A 17,025-nucleotide genomic window follows, 5' to 3' on the forward strand; every position below is an offset into this window, starting at 1 on the left:
GATTGTGCTATCCACAATGCTACCGTGCTGACCAGTACTGATCGGCAACCAGCTGGGGACCCCCTGGGGAGCATGCTTAAGCAGATTTTAAACCTACTGAGACGTGCACGGCTTGGTCCTGCCCATTGTGAGTGGGACCCTGAATGCACTGCCTCGCAAGACCTGGGTAGATCTCGCAAGGCTTACTGGCTGTTGAGAAGCTCCTGGCTGGCCCCCCTGGCATCTACCATGTTGTGCTCCCATTCGCGCAATGTTGCCTGTAGATCACGACCCAACGTTCTGAAAAAGAAAGCCAATGTTATATTTCACCAGCACATTGTTGGCCTTAGGTAGTCAGCATTCCTCATCCTGAAATCAGTTTTGGATGGGTGACAATACTACAATTGGACGGTAGATGGCATGTGAGTATAAGGGCTGTGTTTGACTCAAAGTGTATAAGGGCTGTGTTTGACTCAAAGTGTATAAGGGCTGTGTTTGACTCGGTGAGTAAAAGGGCTGTGTTGACCAGTGAATATAAAGGCTGTGTTTGACTCGGTGAGTATAAGGACTGTGTTTCACTCGAAGAGTATAAGGGCTGTGTTTAACTTGGTGAGTATAAGGGCTGTGTTTGACTTGGTGAGTAAAAGGGCTGTGTTGACTCAGTGAGTACAAGGCCTGTGTTTGACTCGAAGAGTATAATGGCTGTGTTTGACTCGAAGAGTATAATGGCTGTGTTTGACGCGGCGAATATAAGGGCTGTGTTTGACTGGAAGAGTATAAGGGCTGTGTTGACTCAGTGAGTATAAGGACTGTGTTTCACTTGATGAGTATAAGGCTCTGTTAACTGGCAAATACAGAGGCTGTGTTTGACTCAGTGAGTGTAAGGCTGTGTTAACTAGCGAATTTAAGGGATGTGTTTGACTCAGTGAGTATAAGGGCCGTGTTTAACTTGGTGAGTATAAGGGCTGTGTTTAACTCGGTGGCGATAAGGGCCGTGTTTAACTTGGTGAGTATAAAGGCTCTGTTGGACTCCGTGGGTTTAAGGGCTGTGTTTGACTCGGTGGGTATAAGGGCTGTGTTGAACTCAGTGGGTATAAGGCCTGTGTTTGACTCATAGAACATAGAACATACAGTGCAGAAGGAGGCCAGTCGCCCATCGAGTCTGCACCGACCCACTTAAGCCCTCACTTCCACCCTATCCTCATAACCCAATAACCCCTCCTAGCCTTTTTGGTCACGAAGGGCAATTTATCAAAGCGAATACACCTAACCTGCACATCTTTGGACTGTGGGAGGAAACCAGAGCACCCGGAGGAAACCAACGCAGACACGGGGAGAACGTGCAGACTCCGCATAGACAGTGACCCAGCAGGGAATCGAACCTGGGACCCTTGTGCTGTGAAGCCACAGTGCAATCCACTTGTGCTACCGTCCTGCCCCAAGCATTATACTCAGTGAGTATAAAGACTGTGTTTGACTTGGTGAGTATAAGGGCTGCGTTTGACTCAGTGGGTATAAGGGCTGTGTTTGACTTGCTGAATATAAGAGCTGTGTTTGACTCAGTGGGTATAAAGGCTGCGTTTGACTCGGTGAGTATAAAGGCTGTGTTTGACTAGCTGAATATAAGGGCTGTGTTTGACTCAGTGAGTATAAAGGCTGTGTTTGACTAGGTGAATATAAGGGCTGTGTTTGACTAGGTGAATATAAGGGCTGTGTTTGACTAGGTGAGTATAAAGGCTGTGTTTGACTCGGTGAGTATAAAGGCTGTGTTTGACTAGCTGAATATAAGGGTTGTGTTTAACTCAGTGAGTATAAAGGCTGTGTTTGACTCGGTGAATATAAGGGCTGTGTTTGACTCAGTGAGTATAAAGGCTGTGTTTGACTAGCTGAATATAAGGGCTGTGTTTGACTCAGTGAGTATAAAGGCTGTGTTTGACTAGCTGAATATAAGGGCTGTGTTTGACTCAGTGAGTATAAAGGCTGTGTTTGACTTGGTGAGTATAAGGGCTGCGTTTGACTCAGTGAGTATAAGGGCTGTGTTTGACTAGCTGAATATAAGGGCTGTGTTTGACTCAGTAAGTATAAAGGCTGTGTTTGACTCAGTGGGTATAAAGGCTGTGTTTGACTAGGTGAATATAAGGGCTGTGTTTGACTAGGTGAGTATAAAGGCTGTGTTTGACTAGGTGAATATAAGGGCTGTGTTTGACTAGCTGAATATAAGGGCTGTGTTTGACTAGGTGAATATAAAGGCTGTGTTTGACTAGGTGAGTATAAAGGCTGTGTTTGACTCAGTGGGTATAAAGGCTGTGTTTGACTAGCTGAATATAAGGGCTGTGTTTAACTCAATGAGTATAAAGGCTGTGTTTGACTCAGTGGGTATAAAGGCTGTGTTTGACTAGGTGAGTATAAAGGCTGTGTTTGACTAGGTGAATATAAGGGCTGTGTTTGACTAGGTGAATATAAGGGCTGTGTTTGACTAGGTGAGTATAAAGGCTGTGTTTGACTCAGTGGGTATAAAGGCTGTGTTTGACTAGCTGAATATAAGGGCTGTGTTTAACTCAATGAGTATAAAGGCTGTGTTTGACTCGGTGAGTATAAAGGCTGTGTTTGACTAGGTGAATATAAGGGCTGTGTGAAGTGTTGGGCACTGTGGACTCGTGAAGCAGACATATGCCATCAACACTGAAGATGGTTCAACACTATTTTATTAACTCTTATAAAATACTAGACATACTATAACTGTGGGTTTACACGATGCTAGTTTAACTAGAGACCTGTGCCTGTCCGAACCAGTTGAATTACTCAGCACGTGGTGAGAGTCTGTACTGTACTTGATGAGCTCTTGTGCTTCTGAGAGGCAGCATCCAGAATGAGCAGGAAAAATGATGCCCTCTGGCTTTATAGTGCGTGTGTTCTAACTGGTGATTGGCTGCGGTGTTTGTGCATGTTGATTGGTCCTAGTGTATGTCCATCAGTGTGTGTCTGTACCATGATATACTGGTGTATATTATGACACTGTGTTAGACTCAGTGAGTGATGTGCCATCACTACGTACGAGCGACGAGTGCTTTACAAAAGTCAGGCTCTATTAGACTAGAACATAGCTCTGCGATCGTCTACAATGGAATGGACGATCGCCGGGCGTTTGTCCATTTATACCTCGTTAAAGGAGGCATGGTTAACTCATATCACCACAGTGAGTATAAAGGCTGTGTTTGACTTGGTGAGCATAAGGGCTGTGTTTGACTCAGTGAGTATAAGGGCTGTGTTAGATTCAGTGGGTATAAGGGCTGTGTTTGACTCAGTGGGTGTAAAGGCTGTGTTTGCCTTGGTGAGTATAAGGGCTGTGTTTGACTCGGTGGGTGTAAGCGCTGTGTTGACTTGGTGGGTATAAGGGCTGTGTTTGACTCAGTGAGTATAAGGGCTGTGTTTGACTCAGTGAGTATAAGGGCTGTGTTTGACTCAGTTGAGTACAAGGGCTGTGTTTGACTTGGTGAGTATAAAGGCTGTGTTTGACTCAGTGAGTATAAAGGCTGTGTTTGACTCGGTGAGTATAAAGGCTGTGTTTGACTCAGTGGGTATAAGGGCTGTGTTTGACTCAGTGGGTATAAGGGCGGTGTTGACTCGGTGAGTGTAAAGTCTGTGTTTGACTCAGTGGGTATAAGGGCTGTGTTTGACTCGGTGAGTATAAGGGCTGTGTTTGACTCAGTGGGTATAAGGGCTGTGTTTGACTCGGTGAGTATAAAGGCTGTGTTTGACTCGGTGAGTATAAGGGCTGTGTTTGACTCAGTGGGTATAAGGGCTGTGTTTGACTCGGTGAGTATAAAGGCTGTGTTTGACTCGGTGAGTATAAGGGCTGTGTTTGACTCAGTGAGTATAAGGACTGTATTTGACTCAGTGTATAAGGGCTGTGTTTGACTTTGACCCGGTGGGGGGGTCGGAGAATCCCGCCCAAGGTCTGTGTTTGACTCAATGCGTATAAGAGCTGTGTTTGACTCAGTGAGCGCAGTAAGAAGTCTTACAACACCAGGTTAAAGTCCAAGAGGTTTGTTTCAAATCACTAGCTTTCGGAGCACTGCTCCTTCCTCAGGTGAATGAAGAGGTAGGCTCCAGAAACATATATATAGACTAAGTCAAAGATGCAAGACGATATTTTGAATGCGAGCATTTGCAGGTAAATAAGTCTTTACAGATCCAGAGAGAGGGGTAACCCCAGTCAAAGAGGTGTGAATTGTCTCACGCCAGGACAGTTGGTAGGATTTTGCAAGCCCAGGCCAGATGGTGGGGGGTAAATATAATGCAACATGAATCCCAGGTCCCAGTTGAGGCTGCACTCATGTGTGCGGAACTTGGCTGTAAGTTTCTGCTCGGCGATTCTGCGTTGTCGTGCGTTCTGATGGCCGCCTTGGAGACCCGCAGATCCGACTAAGGAACACACTCGCCAATTCAACAGACTGATTAAGACCTTGGATCCAGACCTTCAGAGCACCCTACGTGCTTTTATCCCACATACTTACCGCGTTGGATATCTGTACTGCCTCCCGAAAATACACAAGGCCAACACACCAGGCCGTTCTGTCCTATCAGGCAATGTGACCCTGTCTGAGAACCTCTCTGGCTGTATCGAGGGCATCTTGAAACCCATCGTACAAGAAATGCCCAGCTTCAGTCACGATACAACGGACTTCTTACAGAAACTCAACTCCCATGGACCAGTTGAACCAGGAACATTTGTCATGTGAGAGTACCTTTAAGAAATGGGTGTTTATAAATGGGTATGTACATAAATATCTGTAGTGAGTGTACCTTTAAGAAACGGGTGTTTACTACTGTCGTGATGTCAGAGAGGGGTGGAGCTGGATTGTCTGTCAGGTTTTTACTTTTGCTTTAGGCTTTTTGCTGCAGGGTGGGTTTGATTTCATTTTAGTTTTGGTGAAGCTGCAATCACAGCAGGATGTGTGTGAATTTCTGCAAGCTTATGAATGTCCATTTGCTGATTTCAACGTGGTAACTGTTCTCAGCAGTGAAGTTAAGCCTGATGTCTTTCTGTTAAAAGGTGTTTTTAAGTCTTATGGATGTTCAAAGGAAAGTAAGAATTACTTAGTGTTGTATTCTTTGGGGGTTGTATTTGAATTGATGGTTGCTAAGGTGTTCACTGTATGTTTTAAAAAGGTTAACTTGAGTTCATAGAATAAACATTGTTTTGCTTTAAAAATACTTTTCCATTTCTGCTGTAGAGTGGGCCGTGTACTCCCCATACCACAGTCTATTAAAAGTTGTGGGTCAGGTGAACTCCATGATACACTTTGGGGTTCCGTGGCCCATAACACATTCCTCGTCACAATGAATGTCTCGGCACTCTACACCAGCATCCCCCATGACGACGGCATTGCTGCAACAGCCTCAGTACTCAACACCGACAACTGCCAATCTCCAGACGCAATTCTGCAATTTATCCGCTTCATTCTGGATCACAACGTCTTCACCTTCGACAACAAGTTCTTTATCCAGACACACGGAACAGCCATGGGAACCAAATTCGCATCTCAATATGCCAACATCTTCATGCACAAGTTTGAACAAGACCTTTTCACCGCACAGGGCCTTCAACCGATGATATACACCAAATACATTGATGACATTTTTTTCCTTTGGACCCACAGTGAAGAATCAATGAAACGACTACACAATGACATCAATAAGTTCCATCCAGCAGGGGCTGGTTTAGATCACTGGGCTAAATCGCGGCTTTTAAAGCACACCAAGCAGGCCAGCAGCACGGTTCGATTCCTGTACCAGCCTCCCTGGACAGGCGCCAGAATGTGGCAACTAGGGGCATTTCACAGTAACTTCATTGAAGCCTACTCATGACAATAAGTGATTTTCATTTCATTTCATTTTCATTTCATTTCATTTCATTTCATTCATTTTTCATCCTACCATCAGACTCACCATGGACTACTCTCCAAAATTGGTTGCATTCTTGGACACACTCATCTCCATCAAGGACGGTCATCTCAGCATTTTGCTGTACCACAAGCCCACGGATAAGCTCATGATGCTCCACTTCTCCAGCTTCCAACCTAAACAAATTAAAGAAGCCATCCCCTATGGACAAGCCCTCCATATACACAGGATCTGCTCAGACGAGGAGGAGCGTAACAGACATCTCAAGATGCTGAAAGATGCGCTCGTACGAATGGGATATGGCACTCGACTCATTGATCAACAGTTTCAACGCGCCACAGCAATAAAACGCATGAACCTTCTCAGAAGACAAACACGGGATAGAACCGACAGTACCTCCCTGGAACAGACAAACTATGACAGCTTCTTCACAGCCTTCCACACGTCATGGATGAACACAAACATCTTGCCAAGGTCATCCTCACACCCCCACTACTTGCCTTCAAACAACCGCGCAACCTCAAACAAACCATTGTTTGCAGCAAACTACTCAGCCTTCAGAACAGCGACCATGACACCACATAACCCTGCCATGGCAATCTGTGCAAGACGTGCCAGATCATCGACATGGATACCACTATTACACGTGGGACCACCACCCACCATGTACGCGGTACATACTCGTGCGACTCGGCCAATGTTGTCTACCTCATACGCTGCAGGAAAGGATGTCCCGAAGCGTGGTACATTGGCGAGACCATGCAGACGCTGCGACAACAGATGAACGGACATCGTGCGACAATCGCCAGGCAGGAGTGTTCCCTTCCAGTCGGGGAACACTTCAGATGTCAAGGGCATTCAGCCTCTGATCTTCGGGTAAGTGTTCTCCAAAACGGCCTTCAGGACGTGCGACAACGCAGAATCGCCGAGCATAAACTTATAGCCAAGTTTGGCACACATTACTACGGCCTCAACCGGGATCTTGGATTCATGTCGCATTACATTCAAGCCCCCCCGCCCCCCCCCTCTCTCTCTCCGTCTCCCCCCCACCATCTGGCCTGGGATTGCGAAATCCTACCAACTGTCCTGGCATGAGACAATTAGCCTCTTTAACCTGGGGTTACCCCTCTCTCTGGAGCTATAAAGACTTGTTTACCTGCAAATGCTCGCATTCAAAGTATTGTCTTGCATCTTTGACTTAGTCTATATATATTTTTCTGGAGCCTACCTCTTCATTCAACTGAGGAAGGAGCAGTGCTCCAAATGCTAGTGATTCGAAACAAACCTGTTGGACTTTAACCTGGTGTTGTCAGACTTCTTATTGTGCTCACCCCAGTCCAACGCCAGCATCTCCACATCTTGACTCGGTGAGTATAAGGGCTGTGTTTGACTCGGTGAGTATAAGGGCTGTGTTTGACTCGGTGAGTATAAGGGCTGTGTTTGACTCGGTGGGTATAAGGGCTGTGTTTGACTCGGTGGGTATAAGGGCTGTGTTTGACTCGGTGAGTATAAAGGGCTGTGTTTGACTCGGTGAGTATAAGGGCTGTGTTTGACTCGGTGGGTATAAGGGCTGTGTTTGACTCAGTGAGTATAAGGGCTGTGTTTGACTCAGTGGGTATAAGGGCTGTGTTTGACTCGGTGAGTATAAGGGCTGTGTTTGACTCGGTGAGTATAAGGGCTGTGTTTGATTCGGTGAGTATAAGGGCTGTGTTTGACTCGGTGTGTATAAGGGCTGTGTTTGACTCGGTGTGTATAAGGGCTGTGTTTGACTCAGTGAGTATAAGGGCTGTGTTTGACTCAGTGGGTATAAGGGCTGTGTTTGACTCGGTGAGTATAAGGGCTGTGTTTGATTCGGTGAGTATAAGGGCTGTGTTTGACTCGGTGAGTATAAGGGCTGTGTTTGACTCGGTGGGTATAAGGGCTGTGTTTGACTCGGTGAGTACAAGGGCTGTGTTTGACTCGGTGTGTATAAGGGCTGTGTTTGGCTCGGTGAGTATAAGGGCTGTGTTTGACTCGGTGAATATTAGGCCTATGTTTGACTTGGTGAATATAAGGACTGTGTTTGACTCAGGGTGTGATCGACTAGCCTTGTCGCGCTGGGCGCTAAACGGGTGGGCTGGTTTGATAGCAGGAATGACTGAAATTGGGAACCACGCTGGGCCCCGATTGTTTTCCAATCTAACTGTCCAGTCCTGTTGCTGAGATCTGGATCCCGGCGTGGCGAGAAACCAATAATCACCAAATAAGTCCAACCTCCATACCAATAACTGGAAGGACCCCCTATGAAACGGCCACTCACGATCTAACTGCCTCCCCAGCGAGCAGTCACGGGGGTGCCGTTTAGTACACCTATTTGAAACATGAAGCCAGCAGAATGGCTGCTGTGGGGATCTGAGGAGGTGAGTAGCCATCTTGAAACTTGGGCAGTCAGCCCAGGGGCACTGGGGCCCAGAGCGCAGGGAGGGGTGGGGGAAAATCCAGTGGGGGGGGGGGGAGGAAATGGGCTCCTTGCGTGGGGGGGGGGGGGGGGGGGGGGGGGGGGGGGGGGTTGGGCCTTCATCGGTCAGGGTCGCCCCTAGGCTGGGTGGGCAGTTGGTCAAGCGCCTGTGGGTCTGCCATGCCACCCTCCAGATCATGTATATCCATAACGGGGGCAGCTCCAGCTGTTGCCTGTTTGTCCCACCGAACACCCCGTGACAGAGGATTATGGGAATATGGTGAAGGTCACTTTAACTCCCACGGACTGTGGCGGCTAAGGCTGCACAGCTGAATGCTAATGGGAATTGGAAAATCTAGTAATGCAAGCACTTCACATCTCCTGAGTAGCTGCATAGGGTGTGTTGTCTATGAGGTCCTGCTTTCTTGCTGCAAGACTGACTGACGGCTTGCTACTGTTACTTGGCTGCTGCCTGACTGCCTGGAAGAGAGAGGGAGGAAGGATGGTAGGTCCCTGCTGCCTGGAAGAGGGAGAAGGGGAAGTGGTGCCTGTCCTTTTGCCTGCCTACCTAGAGGAAGGGAGGAGTGCGAGGTGCTGCCTTTGTTGTCCTCTGCTGCTTGCCTGCCTGCTTGGAGGAGACGGGAAAAGAGGAGAATGCCTGACTACTGTTGCTGCCACTTGGATGCTGTCAGCCTGCTTGCTGCCACGTCTTTACTTCTGTTACTTGGAGTGAGGAAGGAAGGGGAAAGTGTGGTGGCTTTTTCACTAGAGTGACTTGCTGAAGGTATGCAGTCTGCTTTACAGCTTGCTGCTTCTTTCATCTGAACTGATGCCTATTCAATTTTTCACACCTGGAAGCTGTGATTTGCTGTTACTGCCTTGTTCTCTGTAGTCTGGAGCAAGGAGAGGGAGGAAGTCAGGTGCTGCCAGTGCATTGGAATGCAGGGCAATGGGCCCAATCAACTGTGCAACTTGCTGGAGGTTTGAAGGACTGCTTTGCCATTTGTTGGTGCTTTTATTTGAACTGCTCACTGTTCAATGTTTTATGTCTGGAAACGTGTGTTATTCCTGCTTCTTCTGCTTCTGTGGCCTGGAGCAAGGACTGAGTGGGGCAGGTGACCAGATGCCAGGATTGCAGGAGGACTGGATACCTTGGAAGTTGTGATAACACGGCTTTGAAGGAAGTAGGCAGCTTTATTGTGATGTTAACGGTTTTCTGTTTCAAGTTTGGTGGCCGTGCAAATTGCTGGTGTCTTTTCGTATTATTGGATGTTGTTGTTTAATGTTCGGAAGTCGTATGCTTGCTCCTGTATTGTTGCTGTTTCTTGTTAAATGCCTGGAACTTGTTGCTGAAGCCCCTTTTGCTTCTGAGGCCTGGAGCAAGGAAAGGGAGGAAGGAAGCTGACCTCCTGCCAGTGTTTGGGAGGGGGAGGGAGTTCTCTCACTCTCCTGCTACGCTCTCTGACATAATCAACAGTAAAGGGTTCCACTCCCTGAACGTTCAGTTTCTCTATGACCACCACATGAAGATCATGCACGTGTGTACACACTTCCCAGGGAGTGTGCACTACAGCTATATCCTGGGGCAGTCAGACATACCTGGCATCTTCATGGGTGACCAGTTGGCTCATGGGGATAAGGGATACCCGCTGATGACCTGGCTATTGACACTAGTACTGAGGCTAGTGACCAATGCGGAGACCTAATACAACAGGGCCCATATGGCCACCCTGGAGGGCCGCCCGCTTTGTCATGGTCTGCGGTGCCCTCCACAACCTGGCACAACATGCAGGAGGAGGAGAAGGACGAGGAGGAGCCAGACCTGGAAGGGCTGGAGGATGAGCCTGGGGAGGACACATGGGGCCAGCCAGGGGATGGAGGACAGGCGACAAGAATCCGGCAGGCCTGGAGAACCAGGGAGGCCCTCATCCTCACCCACTTCTCATAGGACGCGGCTTCGTCCGTCATTGCACACACTCTCCCCATTCCACCTACTGTCCCTCCCACAACCGTGTTCTCTCCCCCCCCCCCCCCCCCCCCCCCCCCCCGTCCCAGGGTCTGTGTTACATCACTCCAGGGTGATGGGCCTGTGTCGGCACTGTCAGCAGGTCAATGTATAGGACAGGACGGTGATGGTAACATGCTGTGAGCAGGGCTCTGGTGCTCCTCAAACTATGCCACAGTCTGACTCTTATCTGTCTGCTGAGCACGCGTTCACACCCATCACCTGCATGTGGTAAATCTTGTGTTTTAGTCAGTGTATTGCAGGGCTGTGTTTTAGTCAGTGTATTCTGAGCTGTGTTTTAGTCAGTGTATCGCAGGGCTGTGTTTAGTCAGTGTATCGCAGGGCTGTGTTTAGTCAGTGTATCGCAGGGCTGTGTTTTAGTCAGTGTATCACAGGGCTGTGTTTTAGTCAGTGTATCGCAGTGCTGTGTTTTATGTAGTGAGTAAGAGGGCTGCAGCTGCCTGAATCTTGCAACAGATCCAGTTCTGAAAACAGAGCGATGGGGCAAAATATATTTGTGTGGTGAAGTCTTCAGGAGAATGGGGAAAATGGAGGGCAATCTCAGAAGCAGCTTTCTTTTCTTGTCCATTCCCTTCCCTTTTGATAATGCTGAATGTTCCTAGAACTCCTTTTAGGACCATGGTGCTGGGAAGTATACTGTGGGCAGAAGCTGTATCGAGTGACCATTAGGAAGTACAGGACAGGAGCCTCTTGTATATTCGTCCCTCTCCACTGACACAGGTGTCACCACAGATCCCCCTCCCTTGCAGACACTGTCCGGGTCAGAAATGAGGCATGTGTAATACTGAGTGACTAACTCTGCTGTATTTTGAAGGGATTGTCCCTCATTTTAACTGTTTGTCCTACATCTTGGGCGGGATTCTCCGACCCGCCCCCCCCCCCCCCCCCCCCCCCGGATCAGAGAATCGCCGGGTGGGCGGTGTGAATCCTGCCCCCGTTGGCCTCCAAATTCTCCGACGCCCCAAAAGCCACTGAGGCATGAATCGCGCCGCCCGGGTCACGCCGGCGTAAATCGATACCCCTTATATAACGGCATCAGCCAGTGCTTATGGCTGATGCCGGACAGCGTGGACGTAGGTCAAGGCGTGGGGTGGCCGCAGGAAAAGAGACGGCGTGGCCGCAGTCGGTGTGGAGGGGGTGGGGGTGGTGGGGGTGGTGGGGGGGGGGGGGGGGGTGTGAGTGGGGCTGGAAGGGATGTGAGGAGGGGTGCGGGTGGAGGGGGGAGTGAGTGCCGGGGTGTGAACGGGCGAGTGCCGGGGTGAGGGGACAGAGTGGCGGGGAGGGGGGAGAGTGCCGGGGAGGGGGGGTGGAGAGTGCCGGCGAGGGGGGAGAGTGCCGGGTAGGGGGGAGAGTGCCGAGGAGAGTGCCGGGGAGGGGGGCGAGTGCCGGGGTGAGGGGGCGAGTGCTGGGGTGAGGCGGGGAGGGGCGAGTGAAGTTGTCCACCTGGCCAGTGCCAGTTTCCAACAGACATGAACATGCAGCCCATGGCCCTTGGCTGAGGTGGGGTGGGGGGTACGGACGATGTTGACATGTCGTCGTTCCCCCCCCCCCTGAAGGCCGCTATGTTTGCTGATCAGCCAGCGATGTTGGCCGCCATGGCGGGAGCCGCACGTCTACATGTTGCCCTGGGGGAGGAGGAGGAGGAGCGTGCCAGGGAGGTGGCAGAGGCTGCCGTAGAGGAGCGTGCTGCAGAGGGGCAGGTGGCAGCTGGCCAGGCGGGAGGGCCACCCACCCGACAGGATGAGGAGGAGGATCACCAGGAGGAGGAGAAGGGGGAGGAGGTAGTGGTGGCGCCACAGTGATGGAGACGCCGTGTACCAGCCCTGCTCAGCGTACCAGGACCTCACGGACCAGGCATGAAGGAGGAGACTCCGGATGAGCCGGGAAAACGTGGCGCACATCTGTCACCTGATGGCACCGTGTGGCACTGAGGGAGGACCTGTCCGGCATCTCGCAGACATTGGTGCACCGGTGCATCCGTGCAGTGACAGACGCCCGATATGCCATTGCGGACCGCTACATCCAGTTCCCTGTGGACTGGGCCAGCCAGGATGCCCGGGCAGCGGGCTTCTCTGCCGTGGCCGGGTTTCCCATGGTCCAGGGGGCGATCGATGGGATACACGTCGCCGTGCGGCCACCTGCAGATAACAGGACCGTGTTCACCAATAGGAAGGGGACATATTCCATGAACATCCACGTGGTCTGTGACCACTGCATGATTATCCTGCACGTCTGCGCCCCGTACCCGGGAAGTGTTCATGACTCATAAGTGTTGTCGCGGTCAGACATCCCCGGCATGTTCGAGGGATGCTCCCCCTCCCCCTCCGGCTGAGGGGCTGGTTGCTGGGCGACAGGGGTTACCCGTTGCGGTCGTGGCTGATGACGCCTATACGGAGGTCACAGACTGACACGGAGAACGGCTACAATGATGCCCCCAGCGACCAGGGATGTGATAGAGAGGTGCTTTGGGCTGCTAAAAAGGCGTTTCAGGTGCCGGGACCGCTCTGGAGGGGCCCTTCAGTACCCGCCAGATAGGGTCGGCTGCATCGTTGTGGTCTGCTGTGTCCTGCACAACATAGCCCAGCAGAGGGGCGATGTGCTGCAGGCAGAGGAGGGGGGAGTGGAGGAGCAGCAGGACGAGACGCTGACCTCCCCAGATGAGGAGGATGGGGCCAATGGTCAGGACAGACGGGCTTGACATGGATGGGAGGCTGCCCACCGTTACCGGCTGGGCCAGCGGGCACGGGACAGGCTGATAGCTGCCCGGTTCACTGACTAGGGGGGCGTGGGAATTGCCGAGTATGGGCACAGACCACACACCACGACACTAGCCGACCAGCCACCCACCACCAACACCCTCACCCACCCACCACCAACACCCTCACCCCTCACCCACCCACAACCAACACCCTCACCCCCACCCACCTACCACCAACACCCTCACCCCCCCACCCACCCACCCACCAACACCCTCACACCCTCACCCACCCACCACCAACACCTTCACCCCCACCCACCTACCACCAACACCCTCAACCCCCCACCCACCCACCCACCAACACCCTCACCCCCCCACCCACCCACCCACCAACACCCTCACACCCCCACCCACCCACCCACCAACACCCGCACCCCCCCCACCCACCCAGCCACCAACACCCTCACACCCCCACCCACCCACCACCAACACCCTCACCCCCCCCACCCACCCACCCACCAACACCCTCACACCCCCACCCACCCACCACCAACACCCTCACCCCCACCCACCCACCCACCACCAACACCCTCACCCCCCCCCAGCCTACCCGCATGTACACCACCCCTCCATTGCACATCCACCTGCGGCACAACGGGCCGGGCTCACATGGTCGCCGGTGGCAATGACAATGTGGCGACTTGGGGCTTTTCACAGTAACTTCATTGAAGCCTACTCGTGACAATAAGTGATTTTCATTTCATTTCATTTCATATGGGGATATGGGGGAGGGGGTATATGGGGGTGGGGGGATATGGCGGAAGGGGAATACGGGGGATATGGGGGGGAGGGAATATGGGGGAGGGTGGATTGGGGGATATGGGGGAGGGTGAATATGGGAGAGGGGGAATATGGGGGAGGGGGAATATGGGGGAGGGGGGTATGGGGCACGGGCGATATGGGGGAAGGGGGATATGGGAAAGGGGATATTGGGAATATGGGAGAGGGGGGATACGGAGGATATGGGGGAAGGGGGGAGGGGGATACGGGGATATGGCGAAAAGGGGGATGCGGGGGATATAGAGGATATGGGGGAGGGGGTATATGGGGAGGGGGATATGGGGGAAAGGGGATATGGGGATATGGGGAAGGGGATGCAGGGGATATGGAGGAGGGGGATATGGGGGATATGGGGAGGGGGTATATGGGGATATGGGGAGGGGGGATATGGGGATATGGGGAGGGGGATATGGGGAAGGGGATATGGGGGAGGGGGTATAGGGGGGATATTGGGGAGGGGGATATGGGGAAGGGGATATGGGAAGGGGGATATGGGGGAAGGGGGATATGGGGGAAGGGGGATTATGGGGGATATGGGGAAGGGGGATACGGGGGATATGGGGGAAGGGGGATATGGGGGAAGGGGGATATGGGGGAAGGCGGATATGGGGGAAGGGGAAGGGGGATGGGCCGTGGGGGTCTCACTTTGTGGTGCGCCCCCGACCTCTGCATTGGCAACCTCCCGGTCCTCGGGTCCGTCTGCCAGTTCCAGGGCACTCTCCTCATGAACGGTGAGTGGTCTCTCATCAGCTGGGCCCCCTCCGGTCCTCTCACGCTCCCTGTTGTTGTGTGCGTGCTTCTCCTGTGGGGGGGCGTGTGGGTGGCAGGGTTTAAAGGGCAACAGTGTTAGGCAGGGATATACATGCAGGCCAGCGATTGTGCGTATATTGGCAGAGGTGCGCAGCACATTGGGGTTAGGGTTAGGATTAGTTGCTCCTGGGGGTGTGCCGCACATCGGGGGGGGGGGGGGGGGGGGGAGGTACTCGCCCTGCCTGCCCTGGCAAGGCCATTCACCTTCTTGTGGCACTGGGCGCCTGTCCTTGGTGTCACAGCCACAGGGCTGACGGCCTCTGCGACCTCCCTCCACAGGCGCCGGCTGAGGCGTGGGGCGACCCTGCGGCTGTGTCCGGGGTACAAGGCCTCCCTCCTCTGCTCTACTGCGTCCAGGAGCGCCTCAATGTCGCGCTTCTGTAACCTCGGAGCAGCGTGACAGGTGGCCATCTTGTCGGGTTTCCGGCTGGGTGGGGGGGGGGGGGGGGGCGTCTTTTGTGCTGTGACGCCGCGCATCCGCGACGGGTGACGCTGTCGTGAATGGCGTCACGCCGCAACTAGCCCATTCCGGGCCGGAGAATTTGCACCGTTTGGGGGGACCCGACGCCGGAGTGATCTGCGCTGTTTTTGGCGCCGGGTTCCGGCGATCATGCCGATTATGGGAGAATCCCGCCCCTTGTCCCTTTATTTCTAGGATGGCTTGAGGGAGACTAATCCTGGGAACATCTTCGTGCCCCTGCTTCTTTTGTTTATGCCTGAGCATGCTCACTGTTGTCATCGGTCACCAAGGGGAATTATGATCCCTTCATCCCGTTCCCCTAAGTTCTTGTGACCAGCAGCCCCCTTCCTTATTTTATTTCTTAAGAGTTGATCGCCGTTTTTATATCACTGTTTTAAAATCACCGTTTAAAAAACTTTATTCATGGGGTATGAGCATTGCTGGCTAGGCCAGCATTTGTTGCCCATCCCTAATTGCCTTTGAGAAGGAAATGGTGAGTTGCCTTCTTGAACCGCTGCAGTCCATGATGTGCAGATACACCCACAGTGCTGTTATGAAGTGAGTTCCTGGATTTTGATCCAGCGACAGTGAAGGGATGGCGATATATTTCCAAGTAAGGATGGTGTGTGTCTAGGAGGGGAGCTTGAAAGTTGGTGGTGTTCCCATGAATCTGCTGCCCTTGTCCTTCTGTGTGGTAGAGTTTGTGGGTTTGGAAGCTGTTGTCTAAGGAGGCTCCTCCAGTGCATCTTGTAGAAGGTACTCACTCCTTCCACTGTTTGTCAATAGTGAGGGAGTGAATGTTGACTGCCAATCAAGTGGGCTGCATTGTCCTGGACGGTGTTGAGCTTTGTGAGTGTTGTTGAAGCTGCACTGGTTCAGGCAAGTAGAGAGTATTCCATCACACTCTGACTTGGAGATGTTCTGAGACAATAACATTCTACAATAACCGTGAGCTTTGCATATGAGCAGTGGGAGAGACCACATCCAGATCTTGGGAATTTGAAACAGAGTGGGAATTGGGTGCAGAGCAGCAAGAGGTGCTTTTAGCTTTTTCTCCTTCTTTATTGCTTTATAAATCTTCAGTAAGTGGTGTCGCCCTGTTGCTACAGTTGAGAGGGCTGATTAGTAAGTGGGGGTAAGGTCAGAAACTCTATTTTTATCACATCACGTGGAGATTTAAAAAGAGTGGGAGCTGAGAGTCAGAGGAGATTTAAAAAGAGCGGGAGCTGAGAGAGAGAGACACGTCTGGGCAGGGGGCTGAGTTTGAAAAACAGTCCAGGAGAGATGTCATAGGAGGTTGTTTGGCTGGTAAGTAACTGTTAATTTGCATTACCTATTCTAAATTTCTTCAGATTAAAGGTAAAAAGAGAAATATTTTACAGATTAGAAAGTCTAAAAACCAGCTCGAAACTTAAAAAAAATGTAAAAGCTAATTAAATAAAATAGAGATTTTGTGTTGTACCTGCACTATGTGGGAGCTGGTGGGCCCCATTGTGGTTCTGAGTGAACACATCAGTAGCAAGTGTTGGCTGCTTGAGGAACTCCGCCTCAGAGTTGATGAGCTGGAGTCTGAGCTTTGGACACTGCGACACATTAGGGGGGAAGAGTTACTTTGATGCTGTGTTTCAAGAGGCAGTCACACCCCTTAGATTAACTACCTTAAATTCAGCTAGTGATCAGAGACAGGAGAGAGGTAGGTAGAGGGATCCAGGAGGTAGGGTTGCAGGAGCCCTTGTCCTTGTCCAACAGGTTCAAGATTCTTGCTCCATGTGTGGATGAGAGTGGGACTGTGGGGAGGATAACCAAACTGACCACAGTGCCGTGGTACAGGGAGCTTTTCAAGTGGGAGGAGAAAAAAGAAATAAAGT

The 17,025-nt window shown here is 51.6% G+C and overlaps 1 long non-coding RNA gene across 1 annotated transcript in view; it reads left to right on the top strand.

Annotated features, from left to right (window-relative positions):
* The first annotated feature begins 492 nt into the window (after positions 1 to 492).
* LOC119979006 overlaps positions 493 to 17,025 on the top strand; it is a 77,084-nt gene continuing 60,551 nt past the window's right edge. The window contains exon 1 of the long non-coding RNA XR_005463617.1: positions 493 to 534. This is a non-coding gene — a long non-coding RNA (uncharacterized LOC119979006). The remainder of the gene's footprint in view (positions 535 to 17,025) is intronic.

The sequence above is a fragment of the Scyliorhinus canicula genome, chromosome 15, assembly GCF_902713615.1.
Source record: "Scyliorhinus canicula chromosome 15, sScyCan1.1, whole genome shotgun sequence".
Taxonomy (NCBI): Eukaryota; Metazoa; Chordata; class Chondrichthyes; order Carcharhiniformes; family Scyliorhinidae; genus Scyliorhinus; species Scyliorhinus canicula.